This window comes from Zeugodacus cucurbitae, chromosome 3 (genome assembly GCF_028554725.1).
Source record: "Zeugodacus cucurbitae isolate PBARC_wt_2022May chromosome 3, idZeuCucr1.2, whole genome shotgun sequence".
Taxonomy (NCBI): Eukaryota; Metazoa; Arthropoda; class Insecta; order Diptera; family Tephritidae; genus Zeugodacus; species Zeugodacus cucurbitae.
Window position 1 is genome coordinate 66,843,051 of NC_071668.1, and position 27,691 is coordinate 66,870,741.

Below are 27,691 nucleotides of genomic sequence, written 5' to 3' on the forward strand. Positions count from 1 at the left end.
GTGTGGATTACTGCCTGACCAATAACGCATATTTTGCTTATTGACGAAGCCATTCAGCCAGAAATGAACCTCTTCGTAGAAGATGATTTTTCGATGAAAATCCGGATCATTCTCAAGTTGTTGCTGAGCGCAATTTACGAACATGCGACGATTCTGATGGGCAAGCGGCTTCAGTTTTTGCGTCAATTTGATCTTGTAAGGATGTAGGACAAGATATTTTGGCAAAATTCAGTAGGATCTTACTCAATTTATGCATAGCGGCAGCAACAATCTCGACACCACGGACACTTCTTTGTCTCGCTGGCACGAGAACGTGTATTAAAATTTTTCCACTACATGATTATGACAATCATAAATTGACTCCGAATTTCCGTAGTCAATTTCAATAATTTCGACTCAATATTGGATCGTATATCTTTCCATGACGAAATGGTAAACCTTACTGAAGAGATATGTCAAAAGAGCGGGAAAAAATATGAGGTCGTTTGCTGTTCCTATCGGTCTACTTTTGTAGCGTCCCTTTTGAAAACCCCTTTACTATACGGGGCTACAACCTTAGCAAATGTATTTAACGGGGTTTAATTGGTTGACAACAATGTTTCCGACAATTAGTTCGCACAACTCCTCGATTGGGCTTACCTTTAATTGTCTGATTATTTCAAAATTCAAAAAGTTAGTAGGAATAATGCTACGTTGATAGCACTTTTGAAGTCGTTGATTCTAATATAGATGAAAGTGTCTACAACTTTGAATTTGGGACAACAATTTTCTCAAGAGATTTGCATATGTCAGTTTACGAACTCGGACAAAGTGGTATAAAATTTCCTGTCCGAGTTAAAAAACTATAAATCACTTATTTAATATCGGCTCCGCATCAATTTCATATCTCGTTATGGTATTTAGAATCTAGTTTAGTTTAACCCCACCTTTTTTTTTCAAAAATAATGTTTGCAGTCTTGACGTGATTTTATTTGATGAAGAACAACGTTAGCTTTAACTCTTTAACACTCCCAATCAACGTGTTTTGATTTGATTTTCGCACCATAAGCCGGTAGCAAAAAGTTACTCTTATATAAAAAAAAAAACAGAAAAATAACTGTATAATTTATAAACATCTACACTTGTTCCAACCACTTTTCTCTAAGTCATAAGAAATAAATAATATTGCACACATTGGAAGTGAAATGAATGCGTACTCGCAGGTGTGGTCTCCAATAGCGCATAAATTTATTAACTTGTGCGCGAATAAAACTGTAATTGCCACATTTAAATGATACTTTTTAGTGTCTACAGGGTTAGCTTGATATGTTAGTATACTTTTCAGTCCAATCTATATATGGTTTTGCCGGCTTCCGATTCAATTCGCAATATTGTCAGGTTTTATTGATATTCTAATCTAAACTAAATCCATAGATCTAATTATTGTTTGAAACTATTCAATAAAATTGGTTATGAATATCTTATATAGGCATGGTTTTCTCTTTTTCGACGGGATTAGTTAGACAAAATAATGAGACGAATTATTCCGTGAGATCATTTTACGATGAATAAAGGTCAAGTCTTTCATATTGATCATACGACATTATGTAATCTGGTGAAGACATTCCTGGAATTGTATTTATTACTAGCAGATCGCTCCGGCTTCGCAGGGGTTTACATTTCAAAAGTTATAAGTTTTACACACATACACTCTCTCCCATATATTATATATGTATGTACTTTCCCGTTTCTTACGTGGATTCATTTTAAAAAAGTAAAATGAAGAAAATTCGAACATGAAATTATAATTTATTTGCAATGATCTAAAACTTGATTACGACCTCTAGTCTTTGGTGTCCGATGTCTTTCTCTCAGATTATGAAGGCGTTGGGAACGCTCAGAGTTCGACGCCCTAGTGCGAGCTTGTATATTTGCAATATTTTGTTCTAAAAGCCATTGCACACGCTCCATACTCGACTCTCAAGCGTGTACTTGGGAGGTTTTGAAATTTTGTTCAACAAGCAGCTACGAGCGCTCTTTACTCGACTCTCTGGCACGCGATTGCCAGACGATTTTCAGTTTCAGAATAAGATTCTCCATCACGGAGTTTTTTTGATACCCCACCCTGGAACTATTTCCGGAAAGTTGAGATTCTTGCAAAAAATATAACCTATGCTACTCGGGGTGAATGTAGCTTACCAATGGTGAAAGAATTTTTGAAATCGGCACAGTAGTTTTTGAGTTTATTCATTACAAACATACATACAAATCTTTCCTCTTTATAATCTTAATATATAAAAATCACATGTCACGTTGTTAGTTTTCAATGGACTCCTAAACTACTGAACCGATTTTAATGAAATTTTTAACACTGTGTGCAGTTTGGTCCAACTTGAAAGATAGGATAGTTTATAACTCTCCTTATAGTCGCATTATTTATTTATTGCAAATTATTTGTTTATTATTAGCAAAGAGCTATCCACCAGTTGGTGGCGCTAAGTGCGGTATGTTACAGTAGATGGCGCTACATTTCTTTCTAAATTTTCATGGATTTAGGCTGTCATAACAAAAGCTGCCACTTGCTAAAAACATTAAATGAAAATGCGTTGTTTGAAGTTTATATTATTTGTGGTAAAGTTATACGAATCTATGACTTCCAATATTCTAAATTTAAGAAAAAATCTCATACAATCCGTGAAATAAATAAAGTTATGTACATATGTATGGTCAGACAAATAAGCAATGCAGCCACTCTTTTCCAGTAAATCTTCCTCGAATTTGGGAGATTTCAGAGGAATTTAGGAAATCGCAGAGTTGATTTCTGCATGTATTTCCTAAATGCAAAAAAAATTTCATTTATTTGCATTTAGGTATAGAATTTTGTATGGCTAATGCCCGGATTCACAGTCCATACTTAAGTTGTGCCTAAATAAAATCTTAGCTAAGTATTGTTGCAAACTGAGTAGTCGTTTGTCTTTCACAGTCAATGCTTAATTTCTATAAAATTTTATTATGATATATGGCAACGTTATGGGCAACATATGTTTTACAAATGTCATTCATAAAAATATGTTTGAAATATTTAAATTATAACAGACAATACATAAATTTGCGAGGAAAATTATATCAAAAATTGATGAAAACAACAAAAGAACCCCAAATTTCATCACTAGCGAGTCGGAGCACCTATGGGAACTGAAGGAAAAGTATAAGCTGTTATTGAGTGCAAACGAACGGACACTTGCCCTACGCTACGAAAGATGTCGCTGAAAATTCAAAGCAAATTCAAAACAAAAATCAGCTGTTATTTAAGCATTGCTTAAGCATCCCAAATTAAATGTTACATGTTATCAACTAACGATTTTGTAATTAACTTATTTGTTAAAAACTTGAATATAAAATCAAAAATGAACTATTTTATGAAAAATTGTGCTTATTATCAACTCTACGAAAATTTTCATCACTAATTTTAAAAATTTTGACCTCAAGTTCAAATCTCAATCCCGTGGATTTTTATACCAGATATATGCTAAGGTTTCCGTCTTTCTTCATAAATAATAATTTCACTGTAGTGAATAGTTTACTACAACACAGCAAATCTAAAAGTGAGGAAATGTTCATTCTGAGAATTCGAATGATTCAAACCGATTTATCGGTTAAGTTCAAAATTTTACAGTTTCATATGTACATACATAGGTATGTATGTGTCATGTTAGCGTGTTGGAGAGCCATCTTCTTTATTTGTTTACACGCTACACAACAAAACAAAGAACGAACTTCGCCAAAAATATTTTAATTGATCAGAGACGTTATTCCCTGAATATATTAACATTCCATACAAATAAATGGCCTTGAACAGAGTTCAAAAAGCGTTTTAACTATTTCAAACAAAAATTGGTCGGGGCGAAGTTCGCCGGGTCAGCTAGTAGTAGTATAGATTAAAACCAGCCAAGCCTTTGGTCCAATTTTCTCTGCTTTTGAAGATCAACATAATTGTCCGGTTAAAAGTCCGATTCCAAGAATAAAATCGAGTTATAAGGTAAGTGCTCTTTAAGAAGTGTCAAAAATAAAAAAAATATTAGTTAAAATATAGAAGTAGATAAGGTTCACCACCGCATCATGTTACATATAGGATTACTTTTAGTTGTCGGACCTAGTATAGGGAGCAGACATGTTCCCCAACGAATCAGTGCTGTGAACTACTTTCGCAGGTCTTGGGTACCGAAGTTATGTTCGTACACTTTGAAGGAAGTTGTAGAACCTGGGGATGTTAGAAAAGACTAAACTTTGTCTTGTCGATATCTTTTCATCTTCGGAAGAAGAAGATTCAGTTAATGTATTTTTTGCCTTCACCTGATCGGAATTGAGTTGGATTTCTAAATAATCACTGAGTTATCAAGAGGACCTCACATCATTCGGTGGTCTTTACAGCCACCAAAATCGACACAGTTTGCCATTGATACCCCACATCTACGAGCGAGTGGCGACGTTACTACTTTCAATCCACAAAACTCTTCAGTTTGCAACCAAATCGCAACTACATGCCAGCAAGTTGACATTGCCACATGTCAGATATGCCACATTAGACAGCACAAACGCCAACACCAACACCGACATGAGCAACAACAACAACAAACAAACTTTTGGCAATAAAATCCGTTTTTTAAGTAGCTGCAACCGGTGACAACAAGCCCACACATACATACATACATACATATGGTAGTATGTATATCTGTTGCGCCTGTTGCATGCAACAAACTAATAAAACTCGTTTTGAAAGCAACAACTGTTTTTGTTTACTTTGCCACACAAAGATTAGTGTCATTTACTGCCACTTCTGAGCGACAGCTAACCAGCAGGCAAAAGAGCAACCAGCCAGCAGCTAGCAACTAATCGGTGCAAAGAAAAAGTGTTTTGGACGCGCAGGCGCGACTCATCACATGCACACACAGACACACATACACAGCATTGTGACATCATGTTGTTTCCCATGGCGCATGTCAAGTCGCCGTATGTCAAGTGGCGTCATGGCCACAAAACGGACAGCCGTGCATAATACGCGTCTGCCTCGCGCCGTGAGTGCCATTCGGTGTATGTGTGTGTTTGTGGCGAGTTGGCGGCCGCATTTTGAGTGATGGTCAAAGAAAGTTTTGTACGTCATCATGGCCTCGTTTACATAGTGATGTGACAACTATTTACTTTTCATTTACTTTCGCTACTCAAACACACACAGAGAGACACAGACAGTGTGTTGCAAGTTGCAGCGGAAATGCCGCGTTGCTTTAGAAAAGGAACGTAAATACGATTTTAACAAGCTTAGCGGCTAATTGGTGCATCAGTGTATTATTGTTGTTGTTGTGTAAAAAGTGCGTTGGCTACTGTCGTCGCGTTAATCAATATAAATGACGTATCATATGATAGTAGCGGTAAATGTGGCACACTTCAAAAGCTATTGACTTAAAAGCATCACCAACAACAGTAGCAGCAACAACAACACTGTCGCTTTGAAACACGTTGGCCACATTTCGCCATTTGCTTAATAAAACTGACGCTTATATTGCAACAGGAAGTGGCGCAATCACCGCTCTGAATGATTATTTCAAATGGCAGAGATGCCACCGCGCTGTGGCGACTAATTCAATTCAGCTGTTAATCCATACGGCAGCTGATATTCTATGTGCAACATGTGTAGTTATGTAAATATGTATAAAGTCACTGCTGTTGGCTGCTCTTTCATAAATCTCTCGCAATGATTACCTACCGCGCGTGTTTAGTGCACTTTCCGCTTCCTCAAATGCATGCTAAACAACCCACGCACAGTGGGATATTTGCGTGATTCAACTAACAAAAGTGTGATGATATTAATTTCTGCAAAAAGCTGTATTAAAAGGTTGTCAGCAAAGGATCCCTCTTGATCGCCGAATCTTCTTTCTCAGTAGCACTTATGTCCCACTAATCCCACTACCTCAGAGAATCTAAAGAGTCCTAATCGAATCATTGTGCACCATGACAATGCGAGCTCTCACACATCGGCTCAAACCAGCGCCTTTTTGACCGGCCAAAACGTCGAATTGATGGGTCATCTGCCGTACAGCCCTGACTTGGTACCTAATGACTTCTTTTTATTCCCACACATCAAGAAAATAATGCGTGGTCAACGATTTTCGTCGCCAGAAGATGCTGTTGAAGCATTCAAAAACCATGTTTTGGAGGTGTCTCAATCGGAGTGGAAAAAGTGCTTCGAAAATTGGTTTGAGCGCCAGCAAAAGTGTATAAATCTTGATGGAGAATATTTTGAAAAACAATAAAACCATTTTCGTTGATAAATATTCCTATTTTCATTATTAGGCCAGAAATATATATAGCAGCCCTCGTATATGGCAGATGTTATAAAGGATCCTCTTGTATTCTTCGGTATATATTTTTTTGGAAGATCAAACTTTGACCTTTCATAGTATCTGTCATATAAGCTGACCGAAAAGTTTTATACACCATTGAAATAAGAGGAAAATGGAGATCATATCCATTTTTTCCGTTTTGGATTTTTAGTAGATATCTTAATGTATAAAAATCCAGTGTCCGTGTGTATGTTCCGAATGAACTCAAAAACGAGTCAACTGATATACACGAAAGTTGGCATATATGTATGTACATGTAATTTGGTCCAACTTAGATGATAGAATTATTATTATTTAAATTAATCGTCCCCACAATTAATAATTAACATTTTGTTTTACTTCTAATTTACAGTTACATACATACATACATACATAATACATAAATATAATATAAAAATGAATTGCTGTTGGTTAGTCCCGCAAAAAATCGAGAACGGCCAAACCTATCTGGCTAATTTTAGATTAGATAGTGAGTAAATATGGAAAAATTGCGTGGAAGATAATAATAAGAGAATTTTATTCGAGTTGACAAGAAAAATATAAAAGAGAAAACAAAAAATTATAATTTGAAGGTTGTCATTGTTGCTTTGTTAAAATATTTTTGTTATTGTTCAATTGTATAAGGTTGTGCCGGTAGCCCAAAAACAATTTGTAACAAATAACGAAAGGCTAAGTTCGGTCCAACCGAATATTTTATACTCTCGCAATTTATTGATGTAATTTTATTAAGATAACACACAATTTGGCCTATATATTCGGCATAAAGTCCAATAGAAAATCATCATATATAGTATATGAGGGCTAATGTAATTCCTGAACCAATTTCACTAATTTTCACCACCAAGGTTAAAGGGATTAGGGGCAACTTGGCACCTGTTAGTAAGCAAACAAACGGCACATTCGGCCAGTCGGCAAAATCTCCAGAAATAGCGCTAAAACGAAGATTTTCCAAATATTCAAGAAGTCGCTGGAGGTGCTGCACAGGACTTTAAAAGATCGTGATTGTCGGTGAACGTTTTTGGTAGAGCCAGGATTCTGTTAGCAGGTGATTTACGCCAGACTCTTCAAATTATTCCTGGATCAACTGTTACTGACGGGCTAATCGCATGCCTAAAATCATTTAATTTGTGGCGACACATAAAGAATCGCCAATTAACAACTAACATATGAGTGTTTTTGCAACAATATCAAATTGCGTTTGTAGAAGCAGTTGGAAATGGTAGGGTCGCAATTGACACCTTGATGGATTAATAACATTTCCAAAAGATTTCTGTCACTTCATTGACTCGAAAGAGAAGTTTTCCTGACATGAAACCTTCAATATGATAACCATAAATGACTGAATGAATGATTATATTGGTGGTAAAAATAAACGAAGATATCGATGATTTTAATGCGTCAATTTAGAATATCGGTCCAGGAGAATTGACACAGCTACAAACCAGGATGACGTAGTCAATTGTCCCAAACTATTTGGAATTGCCTTACTCTCACCACTCACTTTACAATTAAAAGTAGTGTGAGTTGTCATCCTGCTGCGTAACATAAATCGCCCTCGAGTAATCAATATCGTCGCCAAAGCCAAGATTGGACTAACTTAATTTAATGTATACCTTAACCACAACAACCGGTGGCCGGGTCTGCTAGTATTGAAATAAATAATGTTTTTTTTAAGTCCTTATTTCGAAATTCGAATCCAAATATTCCGATTTTGGAGGCTAACTTCGAAAATCGAAGAATACACTTTTTTACTTATGACTCAAACTCCTAGAAAAAATTAGTTTGATCCAATACCCAAAAAGAAAACCGATTTTGTTAATTTCAATGGATTATTTTATTGAAAAAATCATCTTCAACTCAGGGTGTCTTAAAACCTCAAACTAGATGCCGTGAAAGCTACTTAAAAATTACTTGTTTGTGTGTGAGCAACTAGATTTAAAAGGACCCATAAAACCTTTCTAATTAGCTTTTGAAGTTTAAACCGAGACTTTCATTATGATATTCGCTTTTTCGTTTGCTATTTCGAATAGTTATTCCCAACATTGTTTTACTTTCATAGTAAAATGGGTAACTCAAGATCAGTGGTAGGCACTGCTTGGCACAATTGTGCCGACTCAAATCGCACGTACGCTAACGCTCTATCGTTCAGTCGTTGTCGAACCAACAACGAATGAACATCGCGTATGGCTGTGGCACTTTGCATAAGTGCCCTGCGCGAAATGTTTTACTGTTATGAATGTCGTTTGAGATGTTATGTATTATATTTATGGATTTGGGCTGTTTAAAGATAGTAAAGTTAAGGCCTTTATGATCTAATATATTAATATAATAATAAAATAACTAAAATGAATAAACGAGTACGAAAATTCGTGTTTTATTAAGAAATGGAAAACATTCTCAAAATGGAAGGTTTCAGAGTTCTCACTGGGTATTCTTTCTTTCGTGTTCACCTACACAGTCACAATTCCTCTCGTGCCGACCACTGCTCAAGATACTAACAAATTGTTATTTTTTCGAGAGAAGACCACAGTGCAGTATTATTAGAAATCTATACGGATCTTTAACCATGTATCTTGCTTGAGATACCATATTTCATCCACCCATGTCAACCAATATTTACCATAACTGTTGTTGGATTGTTATGTTATGTCCAACCGATTTCCAATTTTTGTCGGATGTCGTCCGATCGGCCAGTTGGCAAAGAAACGGCCAATAGAATTTATTCTTTCGAAGTGTTTTCGTAATGGACCGGATTTCCATCTGCTAATCACAGCTGAATCGCAACAAAATCAATATGAACATTTCAGAATCGCATAGTTACTTTTGATGAAAAGTGGTTCAGTAACGAAACCATAAAGCAAAAACGGTCGTAGTCGAACCGCGATGGGACGCCGCAAACCGTGTTCGAACAAGGACTGACGCCAGGAAGGTTCTAGTATGGGGGAAGGTGGCTTTGGCAGAGAATATTTATTTTGAGCTACCCCCCTATGACCAAACTTAATTCGAACATTTACTGTTAACAATGGCAGCAATTGAAGGAAGTAATTGGCCGAGAGGGTAGCGATTATGTTCCATCACGACAACTCCAATGTCGATAGTGACTCGATAGAAGCTCCGTGATGGTATTTTGAAGGTTCATTTACAACTCCCTTATAGTTCGGGCCTGACAACAAGTTCCTGTCTATGGCAAATGATGTTGCTTGTGCAAATTTCTAGCCAAAAGCAATGAGAACTTCTATGAGAGTGGCATTGTGACATTATCTTCAAAATCTCAACAAGCCGTGTAACAAAACAAAATCGGATCATTTTTTTATACTAGAATTTATACTGTTATCGTGGGGAATAATTGGTTCAGTCAAATATGAATCAAACTCTGTTTTATAAGGTACATATAAAACTAATTCATAAGCTTAAAATATATCAAAAAAAGGAAAAGACAAAACATTGACATGCGAAGGAAGTTCAAGGATTAGGCTACGAATCGACCAAATATGACTGATGCCGATGCCTACACAGTCGATGCTGATGCCGATGCTGAAATTTTTGGCCGATAAAGGCTAAGGCCGATTAATCGGTTGTACTCCGCTATCCTGTTACCACTACAACCGAGCTTGAGTAACTGATCCGGATGTATATCCAGCCAAGGACTATGCACTCGAAATCATTACCCAATATTTTTTGGTGAAATATTATTTGTCGAACTCTTTCTTTGAAGCTCTCCACGAGCCCTTTGGATTTGGTTAAACAGAGTCTTGTTTTCTCATACTAAATTTAATACGTCCCTTGTAGCATGTTCGAGCATAAAAAAACATCTTATCAGAGATATAGTTGTCATGGCTGAGGAATAGGGTCTACTGGAATTAAAATTTGGTAAAGCATCATTAATCATAACTACATTGTGTACAGATTAGATTTCACCTCGATCAGACTAGTAACGGCCTAGTCCGAGAGCTATTAAAGGGTTCAGCTTTTTAATCAATTATTCCTGTCAAACGCTCCACAGTCCATAACACAGGCAACCTTTCAGACAAAAATAAAATCATTAGTGTGCAACGTGTTGCAAGCGTTATAAACACTCCACACGCTGTGGCATAATAAACGATAAAATGCCTGGAAAATCAGTTAAAAAGGTAGCAGTAAAGCTTGTAAAACATAATACACCAGCATAAAGCTGGTGAGCTGACAAACAGATGAACACCACTGCGGTAGCAGGTGATGCCACAAAATTTATGCATTTATGTACCCACAAAAACCGCTATGCGTTCACCTGGTTGTATGCTAGTCGGACATTGTTGCAGTTGCTGCTTATGTTGTTGCTGTTGTTGTTTGATGGGGCGCCAGGCAAACAGCGGAAATCCACAGAACACATATGCTGAATGAGTTATTAAATGCATTGCATACAATAAAACTAAGCGAAATCATAAATTTTGCTTTAAAAGAGTTGAAAGAGGAAATGGGAGAAAATGTTGCAAGCGAGGTAGTCAACAGCTGTAAGCTTTGAGAGTGGTTAAATAGAATTTTATACAAAATTTAAGTATTTTATTTTTGTATGCAAGCAATCTCATACTCTCTCACTCTCTTTTGTGCACTAAGCTTTGCTCGCGTGTGGCACTGTCATTTGTCGCTTGTTGTGGCAGCAACGTGCTAGCGATTTGCTAAAATTAATTGCGCTTTGTCTGCCAGCTGATGAATGTCAACGATACATTTTATTAGAATTCTACAAAGCTATATGTTGCATACATATTTAGTTGCTTGCAACATATTGCTGCAACACCGCTTGAGTACGGCACTTTTCAATGGCATCATTACTCACTCAACTGGGTAGCAAATAAATTTGCAAGCACAACACTTGTAATAAATATTCAGTTGGACAAACATTTGGCTATTACATAATATATACATATATACATGCAACATTTGATTGTTGCAAGCAATAAATACTTGTAGCAATGCAACAAGTTAATTTCCTGCTGGCAAACGATTGTCTAATGCTATGCAAATCCTCTGTCAACACAAAGTGCTTTAAATTTAAATGACAAATTAAAATCTGTACAAGAACCCTGCTGGGAACCCCGAGCAACTTTGAAGAATTTGGAACTCATGAACCATAATTTTCCATTAGATTATAAATTGATAGCCTAGACGATGGTCACCAGTAGAGTTGCAGAACGGAATCTCTCTGGATACACCAAACTAGATTTCTTACATAACCACTGAAGAAGACGACGAAAGTCCAGAACGATCCTTACATAACTCCTGGATCTACGTAACCAGAACGATCCTTTACATATTTCTTACATAGACTCTAAAGAAGATGTCGGAATTCCTCGACAGTAGGATCTACATAACTAGAACGGTCCTTACTTATTTCTTAGATAACTCCTGAAAAAGACGTCGGAAGCTCTTAACAGTCGAATCTACATAACCAGAACGCTCCTTACTTATTTCTCAGATAACTCCTGAAGAAGACGTCGGAAGTCCGACAGTTGGAACAACATAACCAGAACCATCTTTACTTATTTCTTAGATAATCCCTGAAGAAGACGTTGGAAGTCCTCGACAGTCGGATCTACATAACAAGAACGATCCTTACATATTTCTTACAGAACCACTGAAGAAGACGTGGGAAGTTCTCGACAGTTGGATCTGCATATTAAGAACTATCCTTACTTACTTCTTAGATAACTCCTGAAGTAGACGTTGGACGCTCTCAACATTCGGATCTACATAATTAGAACGGTCCCAATAGTAGAACCCAATGTCTTTGGTTCTCAATCCCTAATCACCTCACTTTTGATTTCCGAATCATGAAAAACCTTCCACTTGTCTCGAAATCAGGTTCAGGGCAGGTTTTGGAACTCTCAACCAACTTCTGCTGTTCGCTTCTCCCTGCACGTGCTCAAAAATATTACCTAAAATATTGCAACTGTAAATATGTAAATGTTTGGCAGTAAATCTTTTGTTTAACTATTGTCTCAATATGTAAATCTCAACTCAGCATAATCACTGTTGAGCTACTGTGTGTGTAGCAACGAAAACCTGTCGTGCTATTCTTGTACCAAACTCCCCGTTTTCCTTTGGTGTTGTGTTGACATTCATCACCAGCCCATTGATTGACAATCGTACTTGTCAGTTGGGAATTAAGTGTGCGAAAAAAATGTGGCATGCAAAGGAGCAAACAATAGTTGCTGCGGTGCATCTTCGAATAGTTATGGCGCAAGACGAGACACAGAGACTGGATAATACAGTGGATCAGCATTGAGTAAATTGACAAAAAGTGAATAATCCCGCTGGATTAGCTAAAAAATTATGGAAAGCCTCTTTCGCAATGGCCAAACCCATGGTTTTGAAACATCTGATCGTACTCATTAAGAAAGTAGGAAACCTCTTTCGTATCAGGAAGACTGTGTGAAGGAAAATTCTGTTTTGAAATCGGCTTCAACTTGATATATAAATAACTGAACTCGACCAAGTTATATAGGCTGAACACCCACAATAAGAACAGGAATTTCACTTCGACAGATGAGAAATCGAATATTTGGGGCTTAGAGATCTCTTAAATAAGGATCTAAAAGCTTTCAATATCGAAAAAGCACTTCGAGTTTTTCAATAATTTGTTCAGATGACTAAATTTCTGTACAGTCCAGAAGAAGATGTCGATATGAAGTAAGAACCACTCAAATATGGCCGATTGTATTGTACATTGCTTGAATGAATCTTATTTCCTGTGAAGTACTCTGAACCAAAGAGATTGTAACCGCGAATTTGCTGCAAGTAACCCAGAGCTCGGTGTCGAACCCGGTCTGATGATATCGGGTCGAGAGTGCGCTTCCGCATCAGCTTTACAGTTTTGAACGTATTTTTGTATTTGAACAGGGTTTATCTTGAATTCCCACATTCCAGAATTGTAACCGCGAAGTTGCTCCGTCCCCTGTTTGATGACATTGGGTCGCGAGATCACTCCCTCATCAGCTTTGCAGTTTCCACAGATTTCTTTAATTGAACAGGGTTAAGACTTGATTTCTTCACTGTTCCTGTAATTTTCAAATAAATAAGTGTTTCTCCTCGGTCATTCCAAAACAAATATGTATAGACATTATGTAAGTACACAATCGTAATGTTGTCAGGCAACTGTTTGGCGTTGACATCTTCCCAACCGAATGTGATTGACACATTATACGCCAGCAGCGCCACCACACTGTCCTACACTGGCCGCAAGTTGTCAATAACCCATTGCTAGCAGATCTTCGCCAGCTTGAGCGTATGTTTCCGTTGACTTCGCTTTCAAGTGTCTTCAGGATGCCTATAAGCACACATGTTGCATGAATCTAAGTGGCACTAGCGAAGCAACGACGAACTGCAGAGCTACAGCTCATTGCAAGCAACAACATGTGTAAGTACAAACGTTTTGTCTGAACGCCAGCCGTACACTTGCCAGTAAACACCTTTTCTCTAGTCACACTACTAATTGACGTTTGTCTCTTAATTTCTCGCGGCAAGCTTGCATGACGTCGCGAATAGTCCGTTGTGTAAATATATTTGCTAGTTGGCGCAATTGAAAAAAAGTACATTATGAATGCTTTATGGATTATTTCCCACCTGCGTTTGTTGATGTGACACGCCCACACAAACGTCATGACACTTACAGTAGATTTTGCATTACGAGAATTCTTTTCTGTACTGTTTCTGTGCAACAATCGCAAATTTCTGCTGTTGCTGTTGTACAAACAATTAATTAACACTTCCATTAATGTCATCAACAGCATCAACACCATCACGCTTGCCAAGTTTCTCTCAATGTCACAGCAAACATTACAATGGAAATTAATGAGCCGCATGACAATGACAACCAGCAGTAAGTAGAAGTCTTGCAACAGTTTAGTGGCAAAAGAACGCTGAATGCAACTGGGAGTAGTCGGCGGTGGCGTTGGTGTGGTAATGACTGGTGTTGGTTGGAAAGCCATATATCTAGCCGAGTTTATGCTGCCAACTCCAGCCTCGCGTGACAATACAATAACGGCGTTTTTGTAGCAAGAAATCACAATATGGAGGAAGAAAGCAAGGCTAAGAGTAGAAGATGTAGGCTAGCTGAGTGCATAGTACAGTGCTGAGCACAGATAAAATTTGAGTTGAGGACTCAAGAACTGAGTTCCTTTCAACTCGTCCATTACAAAAGATAGGTTGTCCATGAGAATACGACGTTTTGAAAAACAAACGTTGAGAATTTTTGGAAGAGATGCGCCAAGTATTTACAATATTTGAGGTTTTGTTGAAACTAGAAGAATCCACCGAACTCTCTAAGGTTCGAAAACTATTTAACTTTGCTCTTATCAAAAATTATTGATCTAATCGACAGAAGACAGTATCATTATTGAATTACCAGAATCCCATGTATCTCACGGATTAACTGATTCCAGATCCAAAGGGTATACTAAAAATAATTTTCAACATGTTTTTGTGTCTTTAAACAGTAGACATAGAAAGGTACCATCAAAATACAGAAGACTAAAAAAAAGTATCTAGAATTAAGAGAATTTAGCTTCAGCAATCATCTTCAACTAAACTTCGTATCCATTAATTACCATGATATATGGTCTTAAACTTAAACGAGTGATTCAGTGGTACGAAATTTGAATCGAATGGAGATACTACAGCTTCAAGACAACAATTTTTAATAATCTTATGTAAACCTATTGAATCTGTATGCAGTCGCTGAACTGCTCTCGTAGGTTAGAAGGTTCTCTGAGGGGTTCAACATTTTACAATCTACAAAACCTTTCTCTTTCTCAAATGTTTCCATTCACTTAGATCTGTATATTTTATGAAATTATTAGTGGGGTCAGGAACGAATATGTCAAATAGACAATAACTATGGAGCTCACCTCCGCGACAGGTTTTAAGTTGGATCCCACTTGGACAGCCAATGATGCCAGTCCGTTGTGATGCCAAAAGACCCCTAAGTATGGATCGCAAGGAAGACCCTTACATTTCGCCGAGGTGCTTTAAACCCATCAACAATTTTATAAAGAGGCTAATATATAATCCGGCATGTTCGCATGGTTCGCCTAAAGTATGTACCGAGATGTTCCAACCTCAGTCTTGCCAACGCTGAAGAGTGGACGAGGCAATGACTTGGTATTTTCACCTCGCTTTTCTCCATATAGCTATGGAAGTTTGTGTCCGGCAGAATTCCGCAGTGTCAGGTGAGTACTCCCACTATTGCGGCGTGAGATTAAGTAGTTCCGTCGACCTCTTGCGCTCCACGCCAAAAGATTTTCGCAAACGAGCAGGTTCTAGTTGTTAACCAGCGCTTACCAAGCTCGCGAGAGTTTCAGTGATCTAGTGTTAGAGAACAAGAGGACAACGGAGCCTCGATTCGGTTTCAGTGTAGTGAAATAGAACGATGATAAAATATAATTGATGGAGTTAACAAATGAATGACAGATCTCGGAAGGTATCAATGGATTGATTAATCTTAGAAAGCATCCTATACAGTTTCATATTGTATTACAAAAAGCAAATTGAGGATTAAAGTATAACTCTCGGAAATTTTTGAGTTAAATTAACAGACAGATAAAACTGAAAGAATATACTCCACTGAATTTTAACCATTATAGATCGACTTATTCTTTGATTTAAAACAGGACAACTATAAAGAAATTCAGTGTCAGGCAACTAATAGATATTTGAACACAATATTGCCACTTCAGGAAGATATATCCAACGGGGGATAACTCAAAGATTTATTGCTGCAGTAGAAGTTCTGCAGAAAGTTGTAGAGACAAAAAGAGAAATAAATTAATTGAGAAAAGCTAAAAAAACTAAATATTCTCCAATTAAGAAGAATCTATAGAATTATGGAGAGAAGGAAGGGATAAGGTAAAAGAATAAACTCCTTGTGAGCTCGATTTTAACCATTATAGAGAAATAAATTAATTGAGAAAAGCACGACGGAGTTATGGAGAGAAGTGCGGGTTAGAAATGTGATCCAACAATTTTTTGAAAAATACTAAACGAAATCATAGTAAATAATGATAACTGAACCAATTCCAGAATTTCCAGGTCCCAACAGATACATTTCACGTGATAACTCTTATATTAAGACTTTCATCCCTAATTCTTTCTCCGCCGCTGTTTACTCGTATTCATTTATTTATTTTTTCGTCCCTCATACTACGTCCACCACTGTCTGCATGTACAACATATGTAACGCGTGTTGCACTGTCAGCAGGTTTGTAGTTTCGCACATTAATGAATAGCTGTTTGTGCAACACGTGTTGCTGCTGTCAAACGAATGTGGGAACTTTCAGCAAGTGCACTAGTGAAACAGTGGCGCGGACGCTGGCGGAAACGCGCACTAAACACTGATGAAGTTGCAATTTTAAACAGACACTTTACACAATTCACACTCTTCGTGGCAATTTACAAGGCATGCTGCCACCAGCGTACATTTGCGCCCTAGGTCCTTTGCTGCTGCAGCTGTGGCAAGTGTTTTTGTGTGCAACAGCATTAAATGCAACACTCGCGTTGTTAGAATGCAGAATATTTAATCGTTAGTCACTAATGTAAGGCGAAACTAAATAAAATGCATAAATCATGCATCAATATGTGTTGAGTGTGGCATGCCACACATTGGCGACCGGAAGCATGCTTTGGCGGTGAATATACGTATATATAGTGTAGAGCTTGGTGGGTGTACCCCGACCTGTTCCGCCTGCAATCGATAGCTTTTCATTGTTCGGGCAGACACACGTCAGGCGCGTAGCATCGCTTGCGGTCAAACCGAAATTCTTACGGCTATTAATTTGTGGTTGTAAGCATTACAAGCGGTAATTGCGCTCAACAATTCACTCGCTTGCGCGCTCTCTCACATACCAGTCATTTTTCTATGCCAAAAGTAGTCTATTTCGTCTTCTGCCTCTTCTTCTGTTGTTGCGCATCGGAAAACGCTTTCAACTGTTTGGCATCAAATTGATTATTGTGGCCATCGTGTGGTCCAACCCACCCGCTTACGCGTGCACACACACCGCATGTATGTATGCCGGAATTATGCACGAATAAAACATCAATTCATCCACTCAATGTTGCCAAACCGTATGCGAAGAAAATCGCACGAAAAAAAATTCTCGTTGGCCAAAGGAAGACAGCACGCAGCAAGTTGGTATAATCACAAGCTCAAAAATTACAAGAACATGCTTTGAGAATTATTCTCATGCCATTGCGAATTGTGGTGAAGCGCGATTGCGTCGCAACGCCTCACCCTCGGCTAGTCTGCTTAGTTCGGAAGAAGCATGCACAGTGGTTGCTGTTTGGAAATTGAGCGCATAAAATTTGGTGCTGGACGCTGTAGGAGCAATTGGAACCTATTAGTTGACCGACTGGGGTCTAACTGGACAAGTACTAACTAGAGGTCCAGGGATCTTTCATTCACTTCCAGTGAAATAACGCTCTCATAAACTTTCACCCTCTCTTAGTTGGGGATTGTGCTAGAAAAATACCAGATTCTTTCTTAAATATTCCACTTCTATGAGGTCAAGGCTTCCTTTGATTTTAAACCTTTGTTTATTAAAGTCGATTAACAGAATGGATCACCATCCAAGAGGAGGTACTTTTTCAATAGCCTTTTTTATACTCTCGCAACCTGTTGCACAGAGTATAATAGTTTTGTTCACATAACGGTTGTTTGTGTCACCAAGAAATATAAGAGTTAGATATGGGGTTATATATACATAAATGAACAGGATGACGAGTGGATTTGAAATCCGGATGTCTGCCCGTCCGTCCTTCTGTCCGTCTGTCCGTGAAAGCGATAACTTGAGTAAAAATTAAGATATCTTAATGAAACTTGGAACACATATTCCTTGGCACCCTGAGGAGGTTGCTTTCGAAAATGGGCAAAATCGGTCCACTGCCACGCCCACAAAATGGCGGAAACCGAAAACTTATACAGTGTCATAACTAAGCCATAAATAAAGTTATGAAAATGAAATTTGGAACATAGGATCCCATTAGGGAGGGGCACATTTGTATGTATTTTTTTGGGGAGGTGGGCGTGGTCCCGCCCTCAAATTGGTTTTTTATAAATATCTCGGAAAGCAATAGAGCTATATAAACCAAACTTTCTGCAGTCGTTTTGTTTAGCCACTTCTTAGTACAGTCCAAAAATGAAAGAAATCGGATAATAACCACGCCCACCTCCCCTGCAAAGGTTAGGTTGAAAATTACTAAAAGTGGGTTAACTCACTAACAAATAACGGCAGAAACACTAAATTTCACATAAGAAATGGCAGATGGAAGCTGCACCCAGATTTTTTTACAAAATGGAAAATGGGCGTGACGTCGCCCACTTATGGGTCGAAAACCATATCTCAGGAACTACTCGACCGATTTCAATGAAACTTGATTTTTAATAGTTTCCTTACATCTCAATGATATGTTGTGAAAATAGGCCAAATCGGTTCACAACCACGCCAAACCAACCATAGGTTTTTAAGGCCCCATATATCGAACACGAGGACCTCGGTGCTTCTAGTCTAATATTAGGGTTTCTAACTTTCAATGGACTTTATACAATATATATGAAGAATATGTGGGTCAAATTGTGTATTACATAATATAAATAAAGTCAAATAAATAAATTGCGAGAGTATAAAATGTTCGTTTACACCCGAACTTAGCACTTCCTTACTTGTTTTTTTAAAGATCACGCGTGAGTCTTGTCAAGCTGTCATGTTATTTTTGTTCATTACTGTTTGGCAATGGATGTATTGAGCGAACACTTCGGTGAGCAGATAATTTAAAATTTTGGCCGGTCGATTTTCCTGTGGGGATATGTAAAGTCTAAAGTCTGTGCTGACAATTCAGGCCTTTGAGCAAAACATCACGGATGTCGTTCACCAGTTACTAGTCGAAATGCTCGAACGACTCTAAGAACTCAACGTATGAATCATCTGAGTTATGACCTCTGAGTTCGGTTCCTGTATAAAAAGTCGGATGGATTGGCTTAGCGAATTGAATTCGGGAATTATCAAAGTGAAGTAGGAAATCTAATTCAAAGAATCTTTAGATATATAATCTTTGGAAATATGTAGAATTGGGATATGTATGGAAAAACATGGTCTATCAGTACGGAACACGCCTATAACTAGAACGTACAGAAAATCCTAATCTCCGTGCAGAAGACAGATCTTCGACGTTTTGATGGTCCTCGGAAAACGAAAACTGTCCTCAGATTATTTTTGCTCTACTGAAAAATTCTACAACTTCCCAAAAAGCATAAGTATTGCTGAATTGTAACCACTGTGCCATCCAAAGATCTAACCAAGCACTCCACTATGATCGATATGCGCTATTCGAGCGCGGCTTTCGTGCTTCGTGTGCTATGCAACAATGTGTTCAACGACGTTGTTTTACTTTACTCATTTATTTAAGCCTTTAATGTTGCCGTTGTTGTTATTGTTGTTGTTCGGGCTGTTGTTTCGTAACATTATAGAAATTACATGATTATCCATTGATTTCGAACATCCTTAGGCAAAAGATGTTAAATTGCAGAGTTGCACTCGTGTACTCGTCTACTCGCAACAGTCAGTCAGTCAGCTGGATGGACGCCAAAACGTATTCACGCTTACAAAACTCAAACTCAACTTCAAAGCTGGCACGCCCTCGTACGTCACAACCCGCGCCAAGCGGTCACAACGCAGGCTTTTGCATTCTTTGTCCGCTTATACAGTGTTGTTGTTGTTGTTGCTATTGCACGCTTGCGCACTGAATCGTCGTGTTGTCAGTTCTGATGTGTATCTGACAAACGCGCAAAAGCCCGAAAGACAACGCACGCTTTGCTACCACACAAGCGCATTTCACGTGAGTGGCATGCAACATCACGTACCCTTGTATATGTATGCGTCCGCTTTTAAGCCGCATAAGCGCAACTTATTGGATTTGTGCTCCTCCTCACAGGATATGTGCGCGCTGATTTTGCTCTCATTCACAATTAGATATGTAGAAAACATGCGCCGCTGCCCACTCAAGCACGCACACTCACACATCCACACATATTTGACCACATATGTGTACCCTGGGCAATACGAAGGGTCTAATAAATCCGCGTGCGTTTTCTCTCATGCTTTTGTTTTAAGTTCTTCTAGCTTTATTTGTTACATTTCAATTGTTGTTGTTGTTATTTATAGTGTTTTTGTTGTTGCCATAATAGTTGCTATGATCCTCGGTTAAGATGACAGCCATGACTGACCTCATAGCGAATTAGTTTCCTAAATTGCTTGATGCCCAGCAATAACATTCGCTACAGTTTGCCTAGTTGGGAGGGGTCAAGAGAATCCTGTTGGCGGGTTGGACGGTGAATAAGCGCTCACATTGTGGTAGGCAGGTAGGTGGAATGCTTCGGATCGCACAAGGTCTGAGTGAAGTATGGTTTTACTTATCGGTATTTGTTATGTTGAAGAAGTATTTGAGTACACTTGAAGAAAAAGTATAATAATTTGGGTGGACCAAATGTGATGGGAGAACAATTGAGTATCTAAAGTTAATTTTTTATTGTATCGAGAATTTGAGTGAATCGAATATTTCATCGAAGATTTATGTATATATATTCTTTCTCTAAATCTAATCATTGAGATCATTCGACTCTCTTTGGAGATACAGATAATAAATATAACTATCGCGAGAGAATTTTCTTAGTTACAGTTAGAGAACGTATTCGTCGCAGTCGAAAGTGAGTAAGAAAGAGAACGTACGTACGGGAACTCGAATATAATAAAGAGTTTTGGAAAACAAGCCTGGAAAATAACGCGAAATCACTCTTGCCAACTGGGGCTACTATGGATTGAGTAGGCAATTGAAAAGCTCAGTTCTCTCTCGACGAACCAAAACTAAACTCTACAAGTCGCTCATTATTCCTGTCCTGCTTTATGGTGCAGAAGCATCCGATGATACGACTCTAGGAGTTCTCGAGAGAAAGTTCACGCGAAAGATTTCTGGACCTTCGAACATTGCCAACAGCGAATATCGCAGACGATGGAATGATGAGTTGTATGTGTTATTCGATGTCATTGACATAGTTCAGGGAATAAAAAGACAGCAGCTGCGCTGGCTAGGTCACGTTGTTCGAATGGACGAAAGCGCTCCAGCTCTGAAAGTGTTCGATGCAGTACCGGCTGGTGGAAGCCGAGGAAGAGGGCGACCTCCACTCCGTTGGAAGGACCAGGAGGAGAAACTGCCAAACTACCAAAAGGAGGAGTGAATGGCGCGCAGTTGTGGACTCGGCTATAACCGCGTAAGCGGTGTCTACCCCAATCAAGAAGAAGAATGCGTAGATATCGTTGTTTAAACTATTGGTTTTAGAAAACCACGAAGACTGGTTCAAATGAAGTTAAGAGAGGAAAGGAGAGAGATGAATGATGCTTCCATAATCTTCAAAATTTGAGGTCATATAACAATAGCAGCTGGTTCAATAAATCGACTTTGAATAGAAAGGTTGTCACAAGGGTATATTTTAACGAACGTGGACTATCTGAAATGAGTCTTAGCAGTCTGTGAGAAGCATAGTAATATCTTAGTATTAAATTGGTAAATACGATAAAAATATGTAAGAATTATATATCTATCGCAAAAGTTTCTGAGATCTATCGCAAAGATTTGCAGACGATCACATCAATACTGTCTTTCTTTTTAAACTCTAGAGCTAGGCGTTGTTGATCTGAATGCTATACATTTCATATGACTTTAGAAAGAAGAATGAGGTGTAATGAAACTGATTCTAGCTAAAGGTCCGAAGCTCCTATTGGATCTTAAAACATCTTCTATCTCTCAAGTTTCTTCTAAAAAATTATAAACCAACCAACCGTTATCTGAATAAATAAATATAAAGACTTGCATGTAAAAATTATAGCATCGAAAGAAATATTTTAAGCAGATTTATCATATTTATATATATCTAAGTATACATATAGGTATGTATGTTAATTAATCAGCAACAAGATGTTGAGAGGAAACGCATAAATCACTTTAGCACACATATTTTCTGTTGAAGCAGGTACATTCTTTCGCACAGTCAACACTCAGCGGGTGATCACTAACTACTCACTACTGACCGATTTACATGAAGCTCGATGTGCCACTTTTTTGCATTTTCAATATCTATGTGCATTTGCGGATTAAGTTGTTATTGGCCGTTAATGTGTTTGGATTTTATAGGCACTTTCATGTACATAAACACATTTTTATCACAGTTTGCTCATTTTTGTGAAAGAAACACTTTAAAACATTTTTTTTTTTTTAATTTTTTTACATATTTTTATTTTTTTATATTTTTTGCATTTTTATTTATGCTTTGTAATGTTTTGCACTGTTTTGTTGATTTAAGTTAGGTTCTTGAACCCACACTTCCCTTTTATTACATTTTCATAAATGAGATGACTGAGCTACACATAAATCATACAGTCAGAATCAGCTTTGTAAACAAGCATCATGCAAATTTTTAAGTATCTCATAAGTCTATTGTGAACTTAAAGTAAGGTTAGTTTGAATAAAATCACGTAACCACTTAACTGTCACCCTGAAATCTTAAGGAAACTCTTTAATTTGAGAAATTAATGCCAATTTTTGGTGTTGTTTTATTAATGGAGGTTAAGATTTTAACAACCGGGTCATTGAGTAGTAGAATACGTCCAATGAGTTCCCTTCATTACAACCATCACCAATTAATCAGTCCTCACTTCTAAGAAAAATAATAAATCAAGGGTCATAGGTCAGAGTCTGACTAGTGTTAGATTCTCAGGTATTTTTCTTCGTTTTCAAAGACAAACGAAACGAAATTATACTAGCATTTAACATATATACTTCTCTCGATGATTATATATAATTCCCGAAGTCACTATTAAGTGGTATAGTGATACTTTAGACTGAATTCCTTCAAACTCTCGATATAGAACATAGAATACTAATAAAACAAATTGTAGAGTTCTTACTAATTCGCATAAGCTCTCAAGAAGTTATATCGTGTTATTTAGATGAAGATTTTGGGGGCGTCTGTAGTACGTACGACTCAACTAGTGGTGTTTTGTCTTGGAAGAAGCGAATACTCAGAACATTTGCATTTTTATTAAACTTAGCACATCCTCTGACAATAGGTTGATATATAAATTGAAATGAAAAGTTAGGAACTTGGGATTGTAGCGCTGCTTAAACGCTTAAAAATAATACGATTGAAATCTGAACACATTGATAGATCCTAAGACTATCAGAATAATGGTCATTAAGACTCTGTGTACTAAGAAAATGTAAATACAGCTAGCAAAGAAACTTCTTTTTTCACAAATAAGTTCAAAAACGCATTAAAAATGGTATTGTGATTCATTAATGGATTCTGAGACATTTAGACCAATATATAATACCATTCTCATAACAACAGTTTGCCTCGAAGGAAAGAAATTTCTTAAAATAAAAGACCAGAAAGAAAATAAAAGAAAGAAAGCTTTAATAAAACTTCAAGTAATAAATTCATACTAGTTTTATTGGGAGAACGTTCTATGACGTAATAGAGATTGCTTTGGATCTTATTATGTAAGGAATACCTTTTATTGATTAATATTTATTATTACTTAAGCTTTTGAAATTGGTTGAGAATTGCAGAAATACGTATAACGAACGAAATAATAAATATTTTAAGGCAATTATCTAAAATTTGTTTCAATCCCCCTTCAATTATTTACAGTGTACTTTACTGCTTTGAGTCCGATCGGCACTTTGATTAATCGCCTCTAAATCGCTAATAGCCTCAAGGTAATCCCTGCTAAAATGCGAGTATATACCTCTTTACACACAAAGCATTTGCAACCTTCACACAAAGGCCCAGCGCAATTTTCGGACAGACGGACGGCGGGATGACTTAAGCGCTGGATGAAGCGCATGTATAATGTGGGTGCGGTTAGGTATCAGATGTACAAGCAAATTGTTTAGAATCAGAGTATTTGAATACAAAGAAACATAAAAAATTTCGAAGCAAAAAAAGGGAAAAAGGCACAACAACAAATTTGGTTAGAATAAGTTTTTGTTGTTGTGCTGCGGTCAGTTCCCACAACTCAATTCAGATTTGAATTTTTTTTGCAATTTTTTTCCACAAACTTGCCCCACTTTCCATGTCAACGCGCTGTGCGTGCATTGACAGCGAGCAAATTGACTTTTTACGCGATTCACACTTGGTCCCTCTAAAACACAGCAAATTAAAAATAGCAACCGTAGTGACAGTGCACGAACTACACCGCAGTGTTGCATGCAACACTTTACTGCATCACTGCTTATCAATAATCATGAAATGCTGTAGCAATGCCACGAAAAATTACAACAACACGCAAATAACAGTAACAAAATGCATGACAATATCGCCGCAACAAGAGCGTTGACAGTTAGGAAGGTGGCGGCGCGAGCGCGGTAGCAACAATGTCAGCGCCGACGAAACACACAAGCCACAGTAGCGTCGATTTTGATTTGTGGCACGGCAACATGCGGCGCGCCGCCAGACGCTGCTTAATAATGTTTGTTCAACAACATTGTACAACATAATGTAAGGAAGCGCGCATGCAGACTCGTGCAAGGCGCTATCCTTTAGCATAAAAATAAATTAAAATATTTCCAAAAATCTCCACCACGCAGGCGCGGTAGGACGCAGCGCGCACGCCACCTTTGCCCAAAGCATATGAACGCAGTTTGTGGCATTACTTTTTCGGTTGGCGCGTCCCTCACGCCTGCTTTCACATCAATAAATTATTCATTTCTGCTTTTATGCCAGCAATTTTTCATTAGTTATTCCTTCATTTCGCAGCGCCTGTTGCATATTTCACCCGGTCGTGTATGAGCGCGCTTTGTGGCAAGCTTTCCGTTACTCACAAGTGCTGACGGACTGCGACGACAATGTGGCATTCTTCGGTGATTCTTTTTCTCTTGCGCTCCCTCTACTATTTACTACCTCAACTTCAGTTCAAATGCTCTACACCCGCTATACGCGCCGCGTCACTATACGTGTATATCGCGTGCGTGATTTAATGCCGCGACAGACAAACGACGCCAGGACAAATTCAGCGACAACGTCGAGCAAACGAGTCACACCGTTTATCTTTTCGGCCGCCTCTCATTGCCATGGCCAAAGTCATTATTTAACTTAAGCGGTCAGCGCTTGAGTGGGAGCGCAAGGCATTGGAAAAAGAGTAAGTGCTGCAATATTTATGTCTTCTTTTTCTACTTGTTGCGCGTTTGTACTTTGCATATCCGAGGACCGCGTTCACTCATATGCAACTATGCAAGTACTAAGTATTACGGAGCACAAGGTTAAGTGCAGCGCGCATAACAATTCTCGCACATTTCGCGCATTGTGCTTTCCTGTGCATTTGTTGCTTGTCATCGCAATAAATTGGATCATTTCAGCAAATTGTTAAACACTCATCACTCAGTTCACTTAAAACCAGGCTCCGCTAAAAAGCGTATTGAACGTAGTTTTATATGTGGCGAGAAATGCAAATATTGCAGAAGCTTTTAGAATAAGTTATAGTAAGTGGTACTCGAGGAAGAAAATAATTTTTTGTTTAGAAATAAAAATATATTTTTTGTTGTCTGCATAGAGTTTCAGATTCGATCCTGTAAGGTTTTCGCACTATTTTGTCGTTAGAGTACATACACCTTGTATCTTGTCCAATGGATCTCAAGCGAATATATGTATAGGAATGCTACACTGCAACCAGTGTCAGACGGTCCTTATGAACCGACAAATCCCTTCGAAGCTTTCACAAATTTGTTAACTCGCCTATTATCAATGCTACCCAGTTCGCAGGGTTCGCCGAAGGTGGGCCTACCGTATTGCCTCGACCTCCATCTGGCGAAAGCTGGACATTAGAGGAAAAAATGGCTAGATGATTACAACTTGGCTTCCTCCATACAGCTTTGACGGTTTGCACTTGACAAAATCTTTAGTCTTACAGCATGCGTAGTAATACAAAGTCCAGTCAGCGCTTCTATGATTGCGACATGATGAACCGTGTAAACAGAGCTACTCGAAAGATCTCTTCCATTCCCACTCGGGCCAAAAGAATCTTGAAAATGCAAAAGTGCATGTTATTGTCCAGAGTTCACTGAGGTTTAGCGGATGCTGGATATACAAGGCTCTAACGAATGTGGACCAGTGTAGATCTTTTACTAACTTATCGGCTTTGCAGTTTCAGGCATTGCCTCTGCGAATGGGAGCCCAAAACTGTCGAATATTGAAGTAACTTCAAGCTAATACTGAAGAGGTCCATAAACAGGATGCATTTTGGTGTATTTTTTTTGATTTTGATCATTTGATGCATGGTATTATTATCAGAGAATGGACAAAATGAACTAAGAATGTTCGAGTCTGCTAAAAGCGGATCTTAAATCGTTCGGGACCAAATTGTCAAACCGCAGAACTGCCTTGGAGCTGCGCTATGTACATATGTAAGAGGTGTAGAGGCACAATTCCTCTCCATAGTATCCGATTAGATACTCTGTAGATGACACTTGATATAAAAAATTTCACCAATTCGCAGGTGTTCCTCGGTAGGTATTGAAAAATCCTTCTTTATGCAATCGAAAAAATTCAACTAATAGTCCAAAAATCGTTCCATAAAATCTTTCAACCTTGATGCTTAAGGTTGATATAGAGATTAACGAGGAAAACTTCACTTTTTATCAAAGTTATAACATTTCAATGGTCATAATTATAAATACATCAGCTCTTCGGAACAGGTTAGCAGTGTTTCACAATTCACAATCATTATTTAGTTTTAATCAGCGCGACAGTCCATTAATTTTTTTTCGGATTAATTTTTTTTGCAGAACCATATCTTAGTTCGTGGAAAGAGGGCAGGTTTTGTTGATAATTACTATAACAATTTGACATTTCAATTCATTTATGGTGTAACACATCGCAATATTATCTCCAAAATTTTAGGTTATTTGTCATAATCCGATTTCAGTTTCTGGAATCTGAATTTTTTTAACATTTATACAATATAAGATCACTGTTAGGTGTATCCATCGACTGCGTACATGAAAAATAGTTCACTGGAGAACAATATAATCAGAGACCTCATAAAAAGTAAACACAAAATGATTGTTGTAATCCATCGGAACAAAACTTCTTGAAATTGCAGATCTTTTCGCAACCACAGCGATATTTACACAAATTAAAACACTTGCACTTCACTTTACGGTAATTTTCTGAGTTGCATTTTTCGCATGCTGGATTCATAATATTTATCTACAATCATATTTTCAAATAAATGCAATGC

The 27,691-nt window shown here is 37.9% G+C and overlaps 1 protein-coding gene across 3 annotated transcripts in view; it reads right to left on the reverse strand.

Moving 5' to 3' along the window:
• LOC105208526 (myosin-G heavy chain) overlaps positions 1–27,691 on the reverse strand; it is a 71,082-nt gene that overhangs the window by 41,444 nt on the left and 1,947 nt on the right. The gene's annotated exons all lie outside the window — the stretch shown is intronic.